The sequence below is a fragment of the Rhagoletis pomonella genome, unplaced genomic scaffold (genome assembly GCF_013731165.1).
Source record: "Rhagoletis pomonella isolate Grant_MI unplaced genomic scaffold, Rhpom_1.0 Rhpom_scaffold_00010, whole genome shotgun sequence".
NCBI lineage: Eukaryota > Metazoa > Arthropoda > Insecta > Diptera > Tephritidae > Rhagoletis > Rhagoletis pomonella.
The window spans coordinates 11100892-11118599 of NW_023458564.1; the positions used below are offsets into that span (position 1 = coordinate 11100892).

General features: G+C 38.5%; 1 long non-coding RNA gene across 1 annotated transcript; it reads right to left on the bottom strand.

Annotated features, from left to right (window-relative positions):
* Positions 1 to 13802: 13802 nt before the first annotated feature.
* Positions 13803 to 15728, bottom strand: LOC118746406. Its single transcript, XR_004993825.1, has 3 exons — positions 15636 to 15728; positions 14760 to 15576; positions 13803 to 13924 (listed from the first exon to the last, which is right to left on the bottom strand). It is a non-coding gene; the product is annotated as an uncharacterized LOC118746406 (long non-coding RNA).
* Positions 15729 to 17708: the final 1980 nt, after the last annotated feature.

The window sequence follows — 17708 nt, forward strand, 5'->3', positions numbered from 1 at the left end:
AGTACTTCTAGGCACCGAAATGTTTACCTGAAATTTGAATAATTTGGTTCGAATAACGGTATCCTCGCTGTTTCTTTTGCAAACGAAATTGCCAAATTGAAGCTTCAGTATTTGCAAATCTATTCCAGTCTATCATTTCCTCGTAGGAATTGCTATTAAGGTTAATACTTCCTCGAGGAACGTTAAATTTGCGGATAGATAAAGGCGGATAGAATCAAGAGGACATAATAATCAAATAAATAATTTTGAAAATTGACGTCCGATACTTTCCAATGCTTTTGGAAGTGGTGCTGCTTCTAAGTTAAGATTTTCTCGAACTCTTACTTCACTAGATATACTAGGAGCATATCCAAATGTAGACGGCTAACAATTAGTAATTGTTACTGCTTCCGGTATTTGCTCACTTCCTTTGTTACCAGGTAATAATAACTGTCTCGATCGCCATTGGTTTACAAAAAATTCATTGAACTTGATGGTATTCACGCTGTATCGTTACAGTTGTATTTTTCCTCAAATCTATTCCGCATTTACATGTACCTGCATATAGACCCGGAATAGCCCACTCCATGCTGGGTCTTTATATGTAGTTGGATTTTTAGTGATAAAATAACATTTTTCTATAACTACGTTTATATATTTACAAATATAAAGCCCGATTTCAGATGGCGTACTTAAGTAGAGATTATTGATTAGCTTCCACTATTCATTTTCAGATCATACATCTAATCTGCACTTAAATGGCCAATATTGGCTATTTAAATATGAGATATGCAACCCTGTGTTTTTAACCAAACAACCAAGATTGATTGGTTGGTTGTTTAATCAATCCCACCAACAACAATTTCAAGGAGCATACAGCAGTGCTTTAACAAAGTTGATCTGAAACCCAACGAAAGCTATATGGCATTTAAACAATAATCTACAATTAAACTTAAGTGCCGTTTAAATATTCATTTGAAATTGGCCCTAAGTTTTTAAATAACTCGGGTGAATATACAATTAATTTGCGATTTTTGGGCACATTTGCAATGTTGTTCTTAAAAAAAAAAATATTGTGTTAAATCCCGATTTGTGGGTAGCTTGTTGCTGAACAGATTCTTCGATTCAAAACAGCTTTTTTACAGCTGCGATATCTTCTTCAGTAAAACTTCACACATACAAGAAAATAAATTTTTGATCATAAGTCTTCGATTTAAGCTAAGCAGAACAAAAACTTACTAACCTATTCGAAATTTATTCGAAATTGTTTCCCAACTGAGTTACAACCGTTCAAGTGAATCAACCATTTTCGATGTTCGAGCTATTTCCTTACAAAATATGTTAAATCCAGATCTTGAAAAGTTAAATACAACAAAAACTAAAAATGTTAGCCTCCACACAAGTAATAAAAATATTATAACTTTTTTGTTTGTGAATAAAGCCTAACCATTTTTTAGCAAGGTCGCCGTTTTCTGAGGGCTTTAAATATATGTATAGTATAAAAATAAAAATCTAGGGATAGCAATTTCAAAATTAGTGAATGTATAAATTAAAACGGTTTTGAATGCAAAAATTGTTTAATGGCAAATTATAGTTCTGAGCGAGACGGGGATGAAATTTTGACCGCGTGAATTAAGGTCGCTTTCTTATTTGTTTGGCGGCCTAATTTCATTTTTCGATCGCGGCCTAACTTCACTTTCCAAAATGAATTATTTCCGCGCGGCCTAATTTCATTTTTTGATCGTATTGATTCGTTCGTTTGATTGGCAGAATTAAATTATCCGCATCAAATCACAAATGAATTTTATTTTTCATTTGGTCGACAAATCAAACCACAAAATAAAGAAAGGTGTTATCTGCAAAAGGTGTTCCACGCCCCTCTTCTTCGGCGACAGAGAAAGGAGAATTCTACTAAATAAGTGAGGGTTATAGTCCCTAAGCGCGGCCGTAGGCCGCCTACGCAGAAAGATGTTCTCTGCAAACGGTGTTCAGCCCCTCTTCTTCGGCAACACAGAAAGAAGAATTCTACTTAAGTAGTGAGGGTTGTAATCCCTATGCGCGGCCGAAGGTCTTCTACGCAGAAAGCTGTTCTCTGCAAAAGGTGTTCAGCTCCTCTTCTTCGGCAACACAGAAAGAAGAATTCTACTTAGTGAGGGTTATCATTCCTATGCGCGGCTGAAGGCCGCCTACGCAGAAAGGTGTTATCTGCAAAAGCGTTCAGCCCCCTTCTTCACCAATGCAGAAAGAAGAATTCTACGCAGAAAGGCGTTGTCTGCAAAAGGTGTTCAGCACCTCTCCTTCTGCAACAGAGAAAGAAGAATTCTATTTAGTGAGGGTTATAATTCCTAAGCGCAGCCGAAGGCCGCCTATGCAGAAAGGTGTTCTCTGCAAAAGGTGTTCAGCCCCTCTTCCTCGGCATTTCACGGTGTTTTGCTTATGCCCGCTATTTTCATTTTTTGATCGCGGCCTAATTTCCGTAGTCAAAATGAATTATGCCCGTGCGGCCTAGTTTCATTTTTGGATCGCGGTCTTAATACACGCGGCCATAATTTACGGAGCCGAGCGAGACCTGTTTAACGATATAGAGATTTTAAAAATCGGATATCAAATAAGAAAGTCATAGAAAAAATTGGAGATGACTAAATATTCATGTAAAAATACTTAGATATTTAGGAGTTACTAAATACCTTCAGTAAAAAAAAAACTTAGGTATTTAGGAGTTTGCTAAACTCATGGAAAAAGTAATGAAGTATTTAGCAGGCACTAAATACTCTGGTCCAAAGTACCTGAGTATTTTGGAGTTGCTAAATACTTTCACTAAAGTACCAAGGTATTTAGTCTCGTTGTCTAAATACTTTCAAACCAAATACTTTATGATTTAAGATAAATTTTAAAAATGGACGCCTGACCTTACAATCGCCAGATATATATTTATCGATATTTTATTCCATATATTTTTTGATTTTGTTATCGATAAAAAGTCGGTATTGTTGTCGATATGAAAATCGCCATTTCCATTAATATATTTATCGATTTATTTACAGGCCTATTCTGCGTTGGTAACAAAAATTTTGTTACCGGTTAGTAAAGTTACTGTCAATTTTTAAACCCTTTTCGTATTCTCCACACTCTTGTAACCGGTAAATTTTGTTACCATCTCATGAGCAGGTAACAAAATATTGCCCCGTGAAATATGCAACACCAGAATTTCAACGAAACTCCATAGCTGAATTGCTGAATAAATTAAAACGTTACCAAGGTAAGTAGAATTGCGGTTACAAGAAGTGGTGACAATTGTTGGTAACAAAATTAGCTTGTTACAAAATGTTCGGTTACAAGCAGAATAGGCCTGTTAGTCTTGTAAAACCCGAAATAGTCCCAAGCAGGGCCGTAGCCAGGATTTTTTTTCTGGGGGGGTTCTGGCAAAATTTTTTTTAGTTTCACTTTTATTTCAACATATTTTGATTAAAAGAAAAATACTGATAAAAATAAAATTTTTCATAAAAACAGGGTTGAAATCTTGAAATTCCTGCCCGTAGTTTGTTTGCTAGTCAAATATTAGTGGCATTGTGCTACTATGATAGCACGGCCGAGTAATCATAGCCAACTTATGTACAGTAGTCGAAAAAACTATATCCGCACCAAATTTTGACAAGTTTTAAAGTATTATTTTTGTTGTTATTTAATTTCGGTTAGTTTTTTATAGTTCGTTCTTTACCAACATCCGTAAAAATACAAGTTTAAAGGCAGTGTCACACGATTGGGTATTTGCTAAAATTTGGTGTAAATCGTATCCCAATTGTTTTAACACCCAAAATATTTTTCACTATCCCAATTACGAAAATTAATTTATTGAAATTATTCAACAGAACATTGCTGTATTGTACCAATCTTTTGAATGCAAAAAAAATGTCCCATTTTTTTTTTACCAATAGCCCAATATAAAAATTTACAAATGTGTACAAATGTACCAATCGAGTGACACTGCCTTAAAAATTTATGCAATTAAAAAAAAAATCTAAAAATTTTTGTTAAAATTTCGAGTTTTTTAATTAAATTCTGAGTATGCAGTTTTGTAGCCCATTGAATTCTAGTAGAATAAAGTACACGTTTCGAATGGCTAAAAATGTCGATTGATTTTTAAGAATTTTTAAAAGTTCGAATTTGATTTTTTTTTTAAATATTGCACAAATGAGAAGTCCACTTGCAAACAGCGTTATGTGATTTTATAATAGTGATCCATAAATAAAAAAAAACGTCTACAACAACAAGTAACATCCAAATTGTATATTTCTCTTTATTATCTGAAAATTTGGATCAACAAGAGCCTAATAACATTAAAAAACAATATGGCAATGTGGTAGTTTTTGCTAATTTTATATATAAAAATTGAATATGGCGAGTTTTGAAATAGTAACTTTTACATAGCTATCTTTTTTTTGCTTTTCGCGTTCGCTCTTCCATGAAGATTGGTCTGCTTCTTTTTTTACGACGCCTTCCACTAGGCACCGAAACTACCACGTTTTCTTGTAGTTTTCTAAGTTCATCAGAAGATGGAGACTTTTGAAAGTGTATAAATAAGTATTATAGCGACTTTTGCAATAGTAGTTAACATTTGAAGCTATTTTTTCAGAAAATAGAAAGATTTTGCACTGTATTGTTAGTGGACATGAAACTACTTGAAATACTGGTACGTTACTCACCAAAAACTAAAAATCTAAAAAAATTTACATAGCGCCTTTGCAAGTGGACTGCTCAAATTTGGAAACATGAATTTCCACGGGTTTTGTTAAAGAACGAACTATATTTTTATTTAAAAATATAACAAAAGTTCAATAACAACAAATATAATACGTTAAAACTTGGCAAAAAGTGGTTTGGTTATAATTTTTTGACCACTGTATGTATTTTTTTTATATCTTTAATTGGACCTTCACATAAAGGAAGTACATAACAAAATTAAAAAAATATATGCCTTTTTTGCCTTTTTTTGAAGCTCGGTTTTCCTTTTTCAAGTTTTAGTGCCTTAAAAACCTACATTTCGGAAGGGGGGAGGGTGTCAGAACCCCCACATCCCCCCTCCCCCCCTAAATACGGCCTTGGTCCCAAGAACCCTAAAAATCCGAGAAACCTCGAAGTAGTCTGTAAATAGTCCCTAGATTTCCTCAAGATTATTAAGGCGTTAGTACTAAGTGGGGTTGCATCCAGTATTTAGTGAAAGCTGGTATCAAAAAAACAAGGCTACCCCACAAAATAATGAAAAAAAAAATTTTTCTCCAATAGTGTCATAAACCGAAAATTACAAACTGAGTTAAATATGCTGAAATTATCGCTCTTCTTCTATGTTGTGTAAAAATTTCATAGCTGTATCGATTACCGCTATCTCACTGCTTTTGGGAATGAACGTACTCCTTTTTATTGCAATGTACTCCCTAGTACTCCAAAAAAAAATCTGGTAATGTACTCCTTTTTTAGTTTTGCAGATACTTCTTTTGTACTCCTTGTTCAAGCTTTTAAATTTTTTATCATATACAGGGCGTAAAATAATAACTGTCGCACAGGTTTTTTTGAAAAATAAAAGGGTCCTTTATAGATTTTGCGAAAAAACAAAATTATTTTAAATTTTCCACAGACTTTACTTAAATTTTATTAAATAGTTTTTAAATTTCAACCTTTATTTGGGTTTGCCAGCGGTAAACACTTTGAGAGAACAGCGCATCTGAAATGTGGACAAGAATAGAACTATGCCTAGGGATGTAAAAAACATCGTTGTATCGAGCAACATCGATGGTCCTGCCTTCAAACATCGATGTTCGTCGATGTTTTTACGAATCCGATGTTAAATCAAAATATCGATGTTTTGAAAAACATCGAAGAGGTTTCTTGACTAATTTTTCACGATTTCATTTTGTGCGCGCTTAAAAATTTTGTGCCAGCGTTTAATAGCGGTTAATAAGTACTTTCGTGGAATCATGCCCAAGTATGTTTCTTTAATAAATTCCCATATTACATTTAATAAATGTTCATATATGTATACGTATATAAGTAAGAAATACTTTAATTGGTTTATAAGTATGTAGTGTATATATGTGTTACGCTACATGTATTACGCCAGAGATTCTTATTCATGTTAATATTTTAGAGTAATAAACGTACGAAGCTTGTGCTGGAGGTATTTTGATAAACTGGTAGCGGTGAAATTTTATTTAACTTTCCTTATAATATTTGTGAAAAGAAAAATGTAAATATATCGTCACCTGAAATGCGAAAAGACGTAACAACAAGACGTAACTGAAATGTAAAAAGTCGTATTAATTACGACTTTTTGAATTTCAGGGACGATGTTTGTTACGTCTTTTTGCATTTCAGGTGATATGTGATTAAATTTTTACTTTATATTTGTTTTATAAACCACCTCTCTGAGTCAATATGTTTATAATAAGAAACAGTAATCTTTACCGTTGGTTCAACTTTTTGAATCAGCACACAGGTTGAATAAAAATTAGAAAAATCTGTAAAAACATCGATGTTTTCATTCGATACATCGAACTGCCATCGATGTAATTTTTCGAAACATCCATTCTTCAAACATCGATGTTTTCACCGTAATTTACATCCCTAACTATGCCACCTGTTACAGTTTTTATTAAAATTATTTAATAAGTTAAATGAAGTAGATATTACAATATGGGTATCAATTCAAATGGTTTTAAAATGCTTTACTTCTAAACGACACTTGGAATGGTTTACACATGTTTAAAAAATCAAATTCACTTTAATTAAGGGAATAAGGTAACTGAAATATGTATATCAATATGGGTACCAGACAAAAGAAGAAGAAAAGAAAAATATTCCTGAGTTAATTTAAGAGTCCAGTAATTTAAAAGGAATGTAGTCAGAACAAATCACTGATTGCCAATGTATGTATTTATAATAAAATGACAAATACGACGTCGTAAACCTTTGGTTTGACACAATTATTATTTCAGTTTAACTAAATTTGACTTCACAAACAGGTTGCAACCCTCTACATGTAGCTAAGAAATAAACCCTTTTCATACACATTTCGATTGATACCCATCTCTTAATAATTAATTAACCATATTAAAAAATTTGAATTTAATTTTTTAACAGGTGGCAACTCTTAAAAAAAAATAAACCTCTATTGTCCACAGGTCAAGCGTTTTAATCTAACACTTCATCTGATCTGATGACACTGACAAAAAATGAAAAAAATGATTTTATGCATTAGCAGAAGACGCATTACTTCAAAAAGTGTAAAAAATTAGTAGGTTTTTATTTCTTCTTACGAAAGCTAAAAACCCGTACTGGGAGGTTCCATGGGAAAGTAAACCTCAGTACGAAAATTATTTTCTTTATAAAACTAACAAACGTGTAGATAAGATATTTTTAAAAATCTTAAATCAACCAAAAAATAACAAATTAAAGCTTTAAATGCATTTTTATTACCTTTTTTTACAACGCTTTTATCAAATTGCATTGTTGTATGTCCAGACCACCATTTTATACTATAAATATAGCAAAGGTATTTATGGCAAATCTAGTCTAGATATCAAATCATATCAAAGACATACAATTAGAAAAACTCTAGAGATAGATGTCGCCTCGCCAGAAGAGGTTAAAAATATGCACCACATATGCTACAACGGAAATGGACGACACGCCATTTCTTTAAATGAAATTAATTGCTGCTATGTGTATGTAAGTACATATGTAGGCAAATACTAAATGTGAGCAAACAACATTTTGCTTGCATAGTCTTCTGTTCTCTTTTCACTGCAGGTTGAATTATTTTAGTATCTATTGCAAAATCTTATACAGACAAGACTAAAAAGTATAAAATAAATTTAAAAAAAACTTTTTAATGTACCACGCTTTTATAAATGGATTAAAATTAGAAAATAATATTTCTCAGTCCCATAGAACTTGTTTTGATAACTTTTGATTTTGAAATTTTAGCAAAAGTCATTATAAACAATTTATGAGATTGAAAATGAAAAGCGTGCAAGTAATAGGCCTGATTTGAAATTGAAGAGTAATATATGTATGTATGTGGGTATATTAATAACGACCGCTTAAAATCGATCTCAAATTTGTACTTTCGCTGTCGAAATTTTAGGTCTATGTTATGTATGTATGTAGTTTGAATATTGTCAATTAAATCTAATGCTTTGTATTGCATGCGCTCCACGTTTTTACAACGCTTTTATCAACTTGCAATGTTGTATGTCCAGACCGCTTTGAATGTTGTATGCCCAGACCACCATTTATACTAGCTGCATTTTTTGTAAGCGAGCGACAAAAGAACGCTCAACTCGAGTAAAATTTCCTTTTAGCTACTTAAGCAACCCTGTTGGTAGCTGGCAAGAAAATGTGATTAGTTTAACGGGATTTAGATACAAAAACCAATTTAAATGAGTAATTATGCGAGGTATTTGCGTAATATATATACTCTTTTAAAATATAAGTCACGTATAAAAGGAATTAAACATTTCCCTCTCCACTTCCCCATTAACAATTCACAATAGAGCAGTTTTTTCACTTACCAACACTAGCCTTCAGGTCGCGTATTTTTTACCCGACCTGGCTGAGCTTGGATAAATAGCCGAGTTTGTGTTGTTGCTTTGCGTGTAGTTCGTCATTTAAGCGAGTGTTCTTTTTGTTTTGTACTATAAATGTAGCAAAGCTATTTATGGAAAATTCTAGATATCAACCTCGTTATAGGCATCATTCAAGGAGATACAATTAAAAGACTTTAGATGTCGCCTCGCCTGAAGAAGTTAAATATTGCGCCTAAATATATGCACTATTTATATACGTCACAGCGGAAATGGACGACACGCCATTTCTTTAAATGAAATAAACTACTGCTATATGTATGTATGTACATACATATGTATGTTTATACTAACAGGTCAATTCTGCACGTTACAGAAGATTTTGTAACCGGAAAAATTTATTACCAAAAAATGTTACCAGTTCTTGTCACCGCGATTCTAGGAACGTTGGTAATGCAGTTAAAATATTCAGCAATTCAGCTATGAAGAATTGTGCAAATTCTGGCATTGCATATTTCACGGGGCAATACTTTGTTACCAGCTTATGAGATGGTAACCAAATTTACCGGTTACAAGAGTACACAGAATGCGAAAAGGGTTTAAAAATTTACAGGAACTTTATTTACCGGTTACAGTATTCTGTTCTCTTTCACTGCAAGTTGAATTATTTTAATATCTATTGCCAAATTTTGTACAGACAAGACTAAAAAGTAGAAAATTAATAAAATAAAATAAAAACCTTTTAATATACAACGCTTTTATAAATGGACTAAAAAGTAGAAAATAATATTTCTCAGTCCCACAGAATTTGTTTTGAGAACTTTTGATTTTGAAATTTTAGCAAAAGTCATTATAAACAATTAACGACATTAAAAATGAAAAGCGTGGGGCGCATGTAATACACTTGAATTGATATGAAAAGTAACATATGTATGTATGTGGGCATATGAATAACGACCGCTTAAACTCGATCTCAAATTTGTACTTTCGCTGTAGAATGTTATGTAGTTTGACTATTGTCAATGAAATCGAATGCTTTGTACTGCATGCGCTCCACGTTTTTCGTTTTCAATGTCATTAATTGTTAATAATGACGTTTGCTAAAATTTCAAAATCAAAAGTTATCAAAACAAATTCTGTGGTACTGAGAAATATTATTTTCTACTTTTTAGTCCATTTATAAAAGCGTTGTATATTAAAAAGTTTCTTTTTATTTTATTAATTTACGTTTTGAAATCAAGTTCTAAGTAAGTTTTTTGATCGAGTTTAAAGTAGGTTGTGTTGAATGCACTGTCAAACAATTTGCGATTCATAATTCAAGTGTTTGTCAAGGAAAATATATAGTAGAACTCATCTGCTTTTAATAAAATTGTGTTATATATTAAATTGTGTGAGTGCTTTATCTATATTATGAGTTGATATTAAGCAGTATTGGTCTTGTCCCGCCTGTGACAAAAAAAGCTAAAAGTTGTTATATTTAATTACAGAAGTTGGGGTTATGTTTTGTATTTGTTACATAATGTTAAAAAATTCTTTGCAAATATTTACCACATTTGCATTGTCGTTTCCACGGAGTTAGATAAGAATAATTCAACAGAGAAGCATGTCCCACCCGTGACAGCTACAGTATCGGTCATATCTATAGCACGCCATTTCAAAGTGATTTGTGTGCAACTTATGTTTATATATTGATTTTTAAGAATTTTAAATTAAAATACAGTTCTTTCTCTGACAAACCCCAAATAAACGAAAGTTTAAAAATTTGTAGAAAACTTCAAAAAAGTGCAAACAATTTTCACCTAAATATCAAACTTTTTTCTCAGAAGTCTTTGAATTTTTCTGAATACACAGTTTTATAGCCCAATCGATTTTAGTCTGATAATGTGCAAGTTTCAAGTGACTGAAAGTTACCGTTGATTTTTTAGAATTTTTTTTCTCCAAAGGTGTTGCGGTTTTCATCCATATACAAATAAATTTAGTTTATTCATCATATGGAAGCCAATGCGAAAAAAAAAATTTCTAAAAAATTAACGGTAATTCGTAGTTACTTGAAATTTGCACATTATGAGACTAAAATTGCAGTGGCTAAAAAACTGTGTACTCGAAAAAATTCTAAAACTTCCGAGAAAAAAGTTTGAAACTTAGGTGAAAATTTGTTGCACTTTTTTGAAGTTTTCTACAAACTGTTAAACTTGGGTTTATATGGGGTTTGTTAGAGAAAGAACTGTATTTTAATCGAAAATTCTTAAAAATAAATAAATAAACATAAGTGGCACACAATATCATTTTGAAATGGCGTGCTATAGATATGACCGATACTGTATGCGTGGGACAGTTGTCAGAAGTAGGTTTACAGGGCGCATAAGCTTTATTTGTTTGTCGAGGTTGACGCAGGGGAGGAGGGGGATGCGCGGACTCTTCCATTATCTATGTAAATACCCTTGTGGTCAGCTGATTAATTAAGTTACATTTTGACCAGTTTTGGTTCTTATTTTGTTAATCTAATGTTTATATTTTTTTTTAGAAGTCTAGCACATTACCTAACCAGGACCACATAAATCCACATTTCAAACTTCTTACAAAAATTATAAAAATTCAACAAGCTTTAACAATTACACCCAAAAATTTTAAACTTTGTATTCAGAATTTTTAGGTATGCAATTTTGTAGTCCATTAAATTTATGTAGGTAAAAGTGAAAATATCAAGACGCTAGGAAATCGCGTTCATTTTTAAAAATTTTTTTGGCTGACGGTGCTAAGCATTTTCTTATATATAAAAGGCATCATCCTAAGATAAAACGTGAGTGAATTTAAACCCTACTTGGCTTCTTATATTTTTTAATAACTAATCTTTATATATGGACCACACTAAAAGGTCCTTTTCATATACAAAATTCGTACGTGTCCTACCCGTGACAAACGATGTCCCACGCGTGACAGAGGAATTTCGGATATTTTGTATAATAAAGCCATTATTTTTTGTAGTTTTTGCTTTGTTTGTGTTCCTGGTTCTTTGTTTTATTATAAGCAGGCATGGGTAGAGAACGAGCACATGCTCAAAGAGCGTAAACATCGCGTGTACGTATACAAGCAAGAGCGTAACGATGAGAACGCGGCAGCATGCAAAATGATCCCTGCAGGGAAACCGCGGACTAGTGAATAAAATTTCTAGTTCCGTACTAGGTCTTTATCGCCAAAAAGGAACTAGGCGGATAGGAACTAGATCCCCACCAGTCCAAAATCGGCGAAAAGTGGTACTTTGAAAACACTAATTTTTTTCAGTTTTTTTCACTAGAAATCTATATCTAAAGTGACGAATTTAGAAATGGTTCGGAACTATAGAAAAAGGGATGCAGAACGAACTAGATCTTATTTGTCGAATTTAGAACTAGGTCGGAACTATGGAATAAGGGATGCAGCGGGGGGCTTGTTTACTTTACATAGATATGTGTTCGGCGGCTTTTTCGTTCAAATACGCTTCTATTCTGCGCTTCGCAGATGCTTTTTCATAGCTAGGTAATACAAAACTAAAATTTGTGTTAACATTTCAACATCTTGGGACCGTCTGGAATCTAAGAAATAACAGCGAGCACCTCTGCAAACTCAGCTACAGCTAAAGGTAGGTTAGGTTAGGTTAGGTTGATGTGGCTGCCAATGACCCCACTAGCACACATAGGCCCTAGGTTGTGGGCCCGTTGTGATACCACGCGGATCGTTAGAACCCTCCTACTCAAACCATCGTGTGGATTTTGCGAAACCCAGAAGTTGCCGTATGCCTACTTCGGCTATGTCGGTTAGGTCCTCAAAGAATCCTGAACCCATGAACTTTTGTCTTCTTCTACAAAGTGCGGGGCAATCGCATAACAAGTGCCGCAAGGTTTCTGGCTCTTCTTCATTTCTGCAGCTTCTGCAGAAGTCGTTATGGGGGATCCCTAACCTCTCCGCGTGCCCCCCGATAGCAACATGGCCTGTTAGCAGACCCACAGCTGCGGCTAGGTCTCCTTTGCTCAGCATGAGGAGATCCTTCGACCGCTTTTTGTCCCATTTAGGCCATGTAAGCTTCGTGTTGTTGCAAGTGGTGAGGCTATCCCACCTGTCCCTTGCTAGTTTAAGAGACAGATCCCTTAGAATGAGCTTGCAGGTAGCGAGCGGCATGCCTAATCCCTTCCAGGCCTGCGAAAGTGGAGCGGATGTGCCCTCTCTTGCAAGTTCGTCCGCCTTTTCGTTGCCTGGTATGTTCCGGTGCCCCGGAACCCATACCAAGTGAAGTGCAGACTGCTCAGCCATCTCGTTTAGAGATCTGCGACAGTCCGCTACGGTTTTTGAACTGCATGTGACCGAGTCGAGCGCTTTGAGTGCGGCCTGACTGTCTGAATAGATGAAGATATCGTTATAAATGACTTCTCTTGTACGTAGGTGTTCAACCGCTTCCTGTATGGCAGCGACTTCTGCTTGAAAGACGCTGCAGTGGTTGGGTAAGCGAAAACATATTTCCAGCCCCAGTCGGGCTGAGAAGACCCCCCCCTCCTATCTTGCCGTCTAGCTTAGAGCCATCGGTGTAGAGGTGGAGTGATCCATTGTCATCGGGAGCCCCTCCTGACCAGAATTTTCTATCTGGAATGGAAATCCTATACCTCTTTGTGAAGTTCAACCTTGGTGCACAGTAATCCGTGTCCGGTATATTTACGTTCTTTAAGATTGCGGTGTGGCCTTCCTGAGTGTCTCTCCAACCTGGTAGTTCCCTCAACCTCAAGGCGGCACACCCCGCTGATTGCTTTCCAACAATTTCAATTGGCAAAATATTGAGGAGCACGCACATAGCCTCCAATGGAGTTGTGCGCAGGGCCCCACAGATGCAGAGCATCGCAGTTCTTTGCACCTTTTGGAGTGCTTCAGTTGTAGATTTCCTGTTGAGACTTGGCCACCATACCAAGACCCCATATAATAGAATCGGCCTAACAACTACCGTGTATAACCAATACATGATGCTAGGGGACAGCCCCCAGCTACGCCCAATCGCCCCCTTGCAGCTGTAGAGGGCTACCGTCGCTTTTTTAACACGCTCTTGTATATTTTGCGCCCAGTTAAGCTTTTTGTCCAGGACTACGCCTAGATATTTTGCAGACTCCCCTAGCTTCAGAATCTTATTGCCTATGGCAGGGAGCTGAAGTGAGGGGATTTTGTACTTCCTGGTAAAGAGCACCAGGTCCGTTTTTTCTGGGTTAACACCCAGACCTTTCTCCTTGGTCCATCTTTCGATTAACCTTAGTCTGTCCTGCATAATGTCACAAAGAGTTTGTGGAAATTTTCCACTCACAACCACCGCAAGGTCGTCAGCATACGCTATGACCTTGGAGCCTCCCCCCCTTCCAGGGTCTGCAATAATTCATTAATCGCCATGACCCATAGAAGGGGGGATAGGACCCCACCCTGCGGGGTTCCCCTGCAAACGTATCTGTCCAGCGACACGCCCGCCAGTTCCGCCCGCACGACCCTGCCAACTAGCAGCTGTCGTATAAGCGACACCAGCCGTGAGTCGATGTCCAGACCAGTTAGAGCTGATGTGATTGCTTCAGGTGTGATGTTGTTGAAAGCACCCTCAATGTCTAAGAATGCTATCAAGGTGTATTCCTTTATCGCAAGGGATTTCTCAATATGCGATATAGGCATGCTGCGAAGCCATAAGCTTGTCTGCAACCGATTCCCTAAGAAAGGATTCAATCAGTCGCTCCATTATCTTGAGCTGGAAAGATGATAGACTGATAGGTCAAAAATCCTTGGCGCTAGTATGGGATGTTCTTCCCGCTTTAGGAATGAAGACAACCTTTGACCTTTGCCAGGTCTCCGGAATGTAGTTGAGAGTGAGGACTCCCTTAAAAATAGCATACAGCCATTTTTAGCTTAGCTCCATAGATTGCTGCAGCTGAATCGGTGTAACACCATCTGGACCCGCAGATTTGTAAGGCTTGAAGGATCCTATTGCCCACATTAGTTTTTCTTTGGTGATAAGATCTACAGTAACCGGTTGACCTCTATCTCTTATTGGCCCGTTCAATGGCTGCTCGGTGGCGCCTGGAAAGTGCGTGCTCAGAAGATGGTCCAGGGATTCCTCCCCAGTTTCCGTCCACGCTCCGTCGGATCTTAGGAAGCATCCCGGGGCGATACGAGGTGAACTAGAGAGAACCTTCCTGAGCCTAGAACCTTCTGATACGGATTCCATACCACTGCAAAAGTTCCTCCATGAGGATCTCTTGCTCTTCCTTAGTAGTTTCTTGTAATCTTTCAAGTTTAACTTATAGATTTCCCATTGCATATCGCCTCCCGAGGATTTTGCGAGATTGAAGGCTCTACGACAATTTTTGCGGGCCTCGTCAATCTCTGTACTCCACCAAGGTGGTTTCTTTTTGCCTCTCGGCTTTACCATGGGGCAGGCCTGATCCAGAGCCTTGCCACATGCCGCAGTAAAGCGATTTGCCAGCCTATCTAGGTCCCTAGAGTTTCCTGGAATTGCTAGTGTGGTTCTTGAGAGCCGCTTGTCAAGCTCTTTTCTGTACTTATGCCAGTCGGCTTTCCTTAGATTTCTTTTGGCAGGTACCTTGGACGGGACCCCATCTAAGTCGAATTGGATGAAGCGATGATCAGAGAAGGAATGCTCATCAAGCACCCTCCAGTTCCTGATCATGACCTCCGCATCTTCTGAGACGAGGGTAACATCCAGGACCTCTCTTCTGCTCTTCGTTATGAAGGTAGGCTCGCTACCCCTATTGCTTATAACTAAGTTAGATTTTAGTATGAATTCAAAGAGTGACTCACCCCGTTCATTGATGTCTCCGCTTCCCCATGTGCTATGGTGTGCATTCGCATCACCTCCTAGAATCAGGGCCCCGTCCCAGCGCTCCACTAAATGTTCGACCGGTAGGGTTGGAACAGGCCTGTCATGTGCCAGATACATCGAGGCAAGCCTTATTTGTCGTCCGTTCGCCTCCAGACTGATGGTGGTGGTGTCCTCGTCACTGAACTGAGGAAGAAACAACATTTTTAGTTTGGTACTTACAAGGATGCAGGCCCTTGGTTTACCTATGGTAGCTCCACTTATCAAAGTGTGCTCTGCCGACTTCAGCCCGCATATTCTATGCCCTATCACCCAAGGCTCCTGGATGAGGGCGATGTCTGCTGCCCCTTTGGGGAGCTGGAGCAGCAGTGCAGCCGACGCTGCTTTGCTGTGGTGGAGATTAATCTGGAGGACGCGAACCATCTTGGCCGCACCTTGCCACCCCCTCCACCACTGTTGAGTTCGCCTCGTCGTCATCTGACATCATCTGTGTATTGCCGGAAGATATAGTCGACTCCCAGAGAGAATGTAGATGAGGCGTATCCACCAGCCAGGTCATCCATCGGATTGGCCTGATTGGATTCCTCGTCCACCTCATCCTCGCTGTTGTCTGCTTCCGGCTCAACTTCGTTGCCTCTTGCTGCGTTCACGTCGTTCGTGTACACCCTTATCTTTACGGTGTCGAAACCGTAATTGATGACGCCCCCAGTCTTTTCGAGGAGTGGCAACGACTCCTTATTTAGCAAAAGGACCGCCTGACGAGTCGCCTTTGTGCTATGCTCTAGCCGCACCACCTTCCAATTGTGAGAGGGTAACTCGGGATTAAAGAGCCTTATAATCTCAAGCACTCTCTCTGGTTCGGTCGGTTTGGCCGGTATCCATGCCCTTGCTCTAGGCCTGGATGGGATGTCCTTGATGTCCGCAGACCTTTCATCGTCGCACGCGACGACCTTGACGTTGCCTTGGAACCAACCTGCGTCCCGGCATATCGAAAGTGGTCCGGGGTGCTCCCGAAGCACGCTAACGCAGATGTTCGCCAATTCCGCTTTAACCCATTTCCAATGAGCTCTCAGTGCCAATTCGTCTTCCTGGTTCTCATCGAGCACACCCAGGAGGATCCGATTTTTGGCTACCTCAGCAAAGGAGGGGCCTTGCGTCCTGGCTCTCTTCGACTTGTTTTGCGTAACATCCATCGATCTATTGCGCTTTTCCGCAGCTGGTGGCTCTCCGAGCACCGGCAGCTGATAGTCGGGCACTATCGTCATTGCCCACGCTATCTCCGACCGGATCTCTTCCACGTGACAGGGCAGCGCCCTGCTACATAGGCCCGGGGTTAATGCGGATCTCTTCAAGATCCTCATGGCAGCCTTCCTGTGCTTAGCAATGGCTGCGCTTGGTGGTGGCCTGTCATCAGGCCTTGTGAATGCAGTAGGAGTAGGGGGGAGGCGGGGCCCGCGCATCAGCTCTGGCGCCCCCTGGGGCTGCAAGCCGCAAGCCAGGTTTGCCTTCACTGGTGCCGGGAAAATCCCGTTTCGGTTCCCCCACCCTCTTCCTTTCCGCTTTTGTGGATACGCCTGACCCCGGCATCGCCAGAGGCTTACGTACCCCACTAGTGTTGGCCACGTCGTGGCTAGTAAAGGGACCCTGCATCGCATGGGCCCCATGGTGTCTGGGCAACTGCCCTTCCGACTTTTTATGAGTGCCGGTCTCAATTTCCGTTGTTGTTGTTTTTAGTTTACTTTTTTAAATCGCTCATATTCGTCGGCCCCGGGCAGAGATCCGCAGTACCCAGGGTAAGGCCATCGAATGCAACCGGGTGCGGCCTGGTTCCCAGAGGGCTCCGTTAGCGACTGGGCTATTTAGGGGCTCCCAGCCAGGCTAATCCTCAGTACGGTACGCGTAACGCCTTGATCCAGCCCCTACCTCCAGACCACGATCAAAGACCATTTCCGTATGGCATAGCGATGAAAACGCATAAGCACACAGCACTGATCCCTGATCTTAGCTGGACACCCTCCCGACATCGCACGGGATTGCTCTGTAGTGCCCATTTCCAGCCGGCACCCTCGCGGAGGGTTCAGTCCGAGGATTTTCGCCGACCACAGCTAAAGGTATGTAAACGTACATTTCTTACAATCATTCCCTGCAGAGAAACCGCGGACTTAGTGAATCAATTTTCTAGTTCCGTACTAGGTCTTTATCGCCAACAAGGAACTAGTCCGATAGGAACTAGATCCCCACCAGTCCAAAATCGGCAAAAAGTGGTACATTTAAAAAACTAATTTTTTTAAGTTTTTTTCACTAGAAATCTATATCTA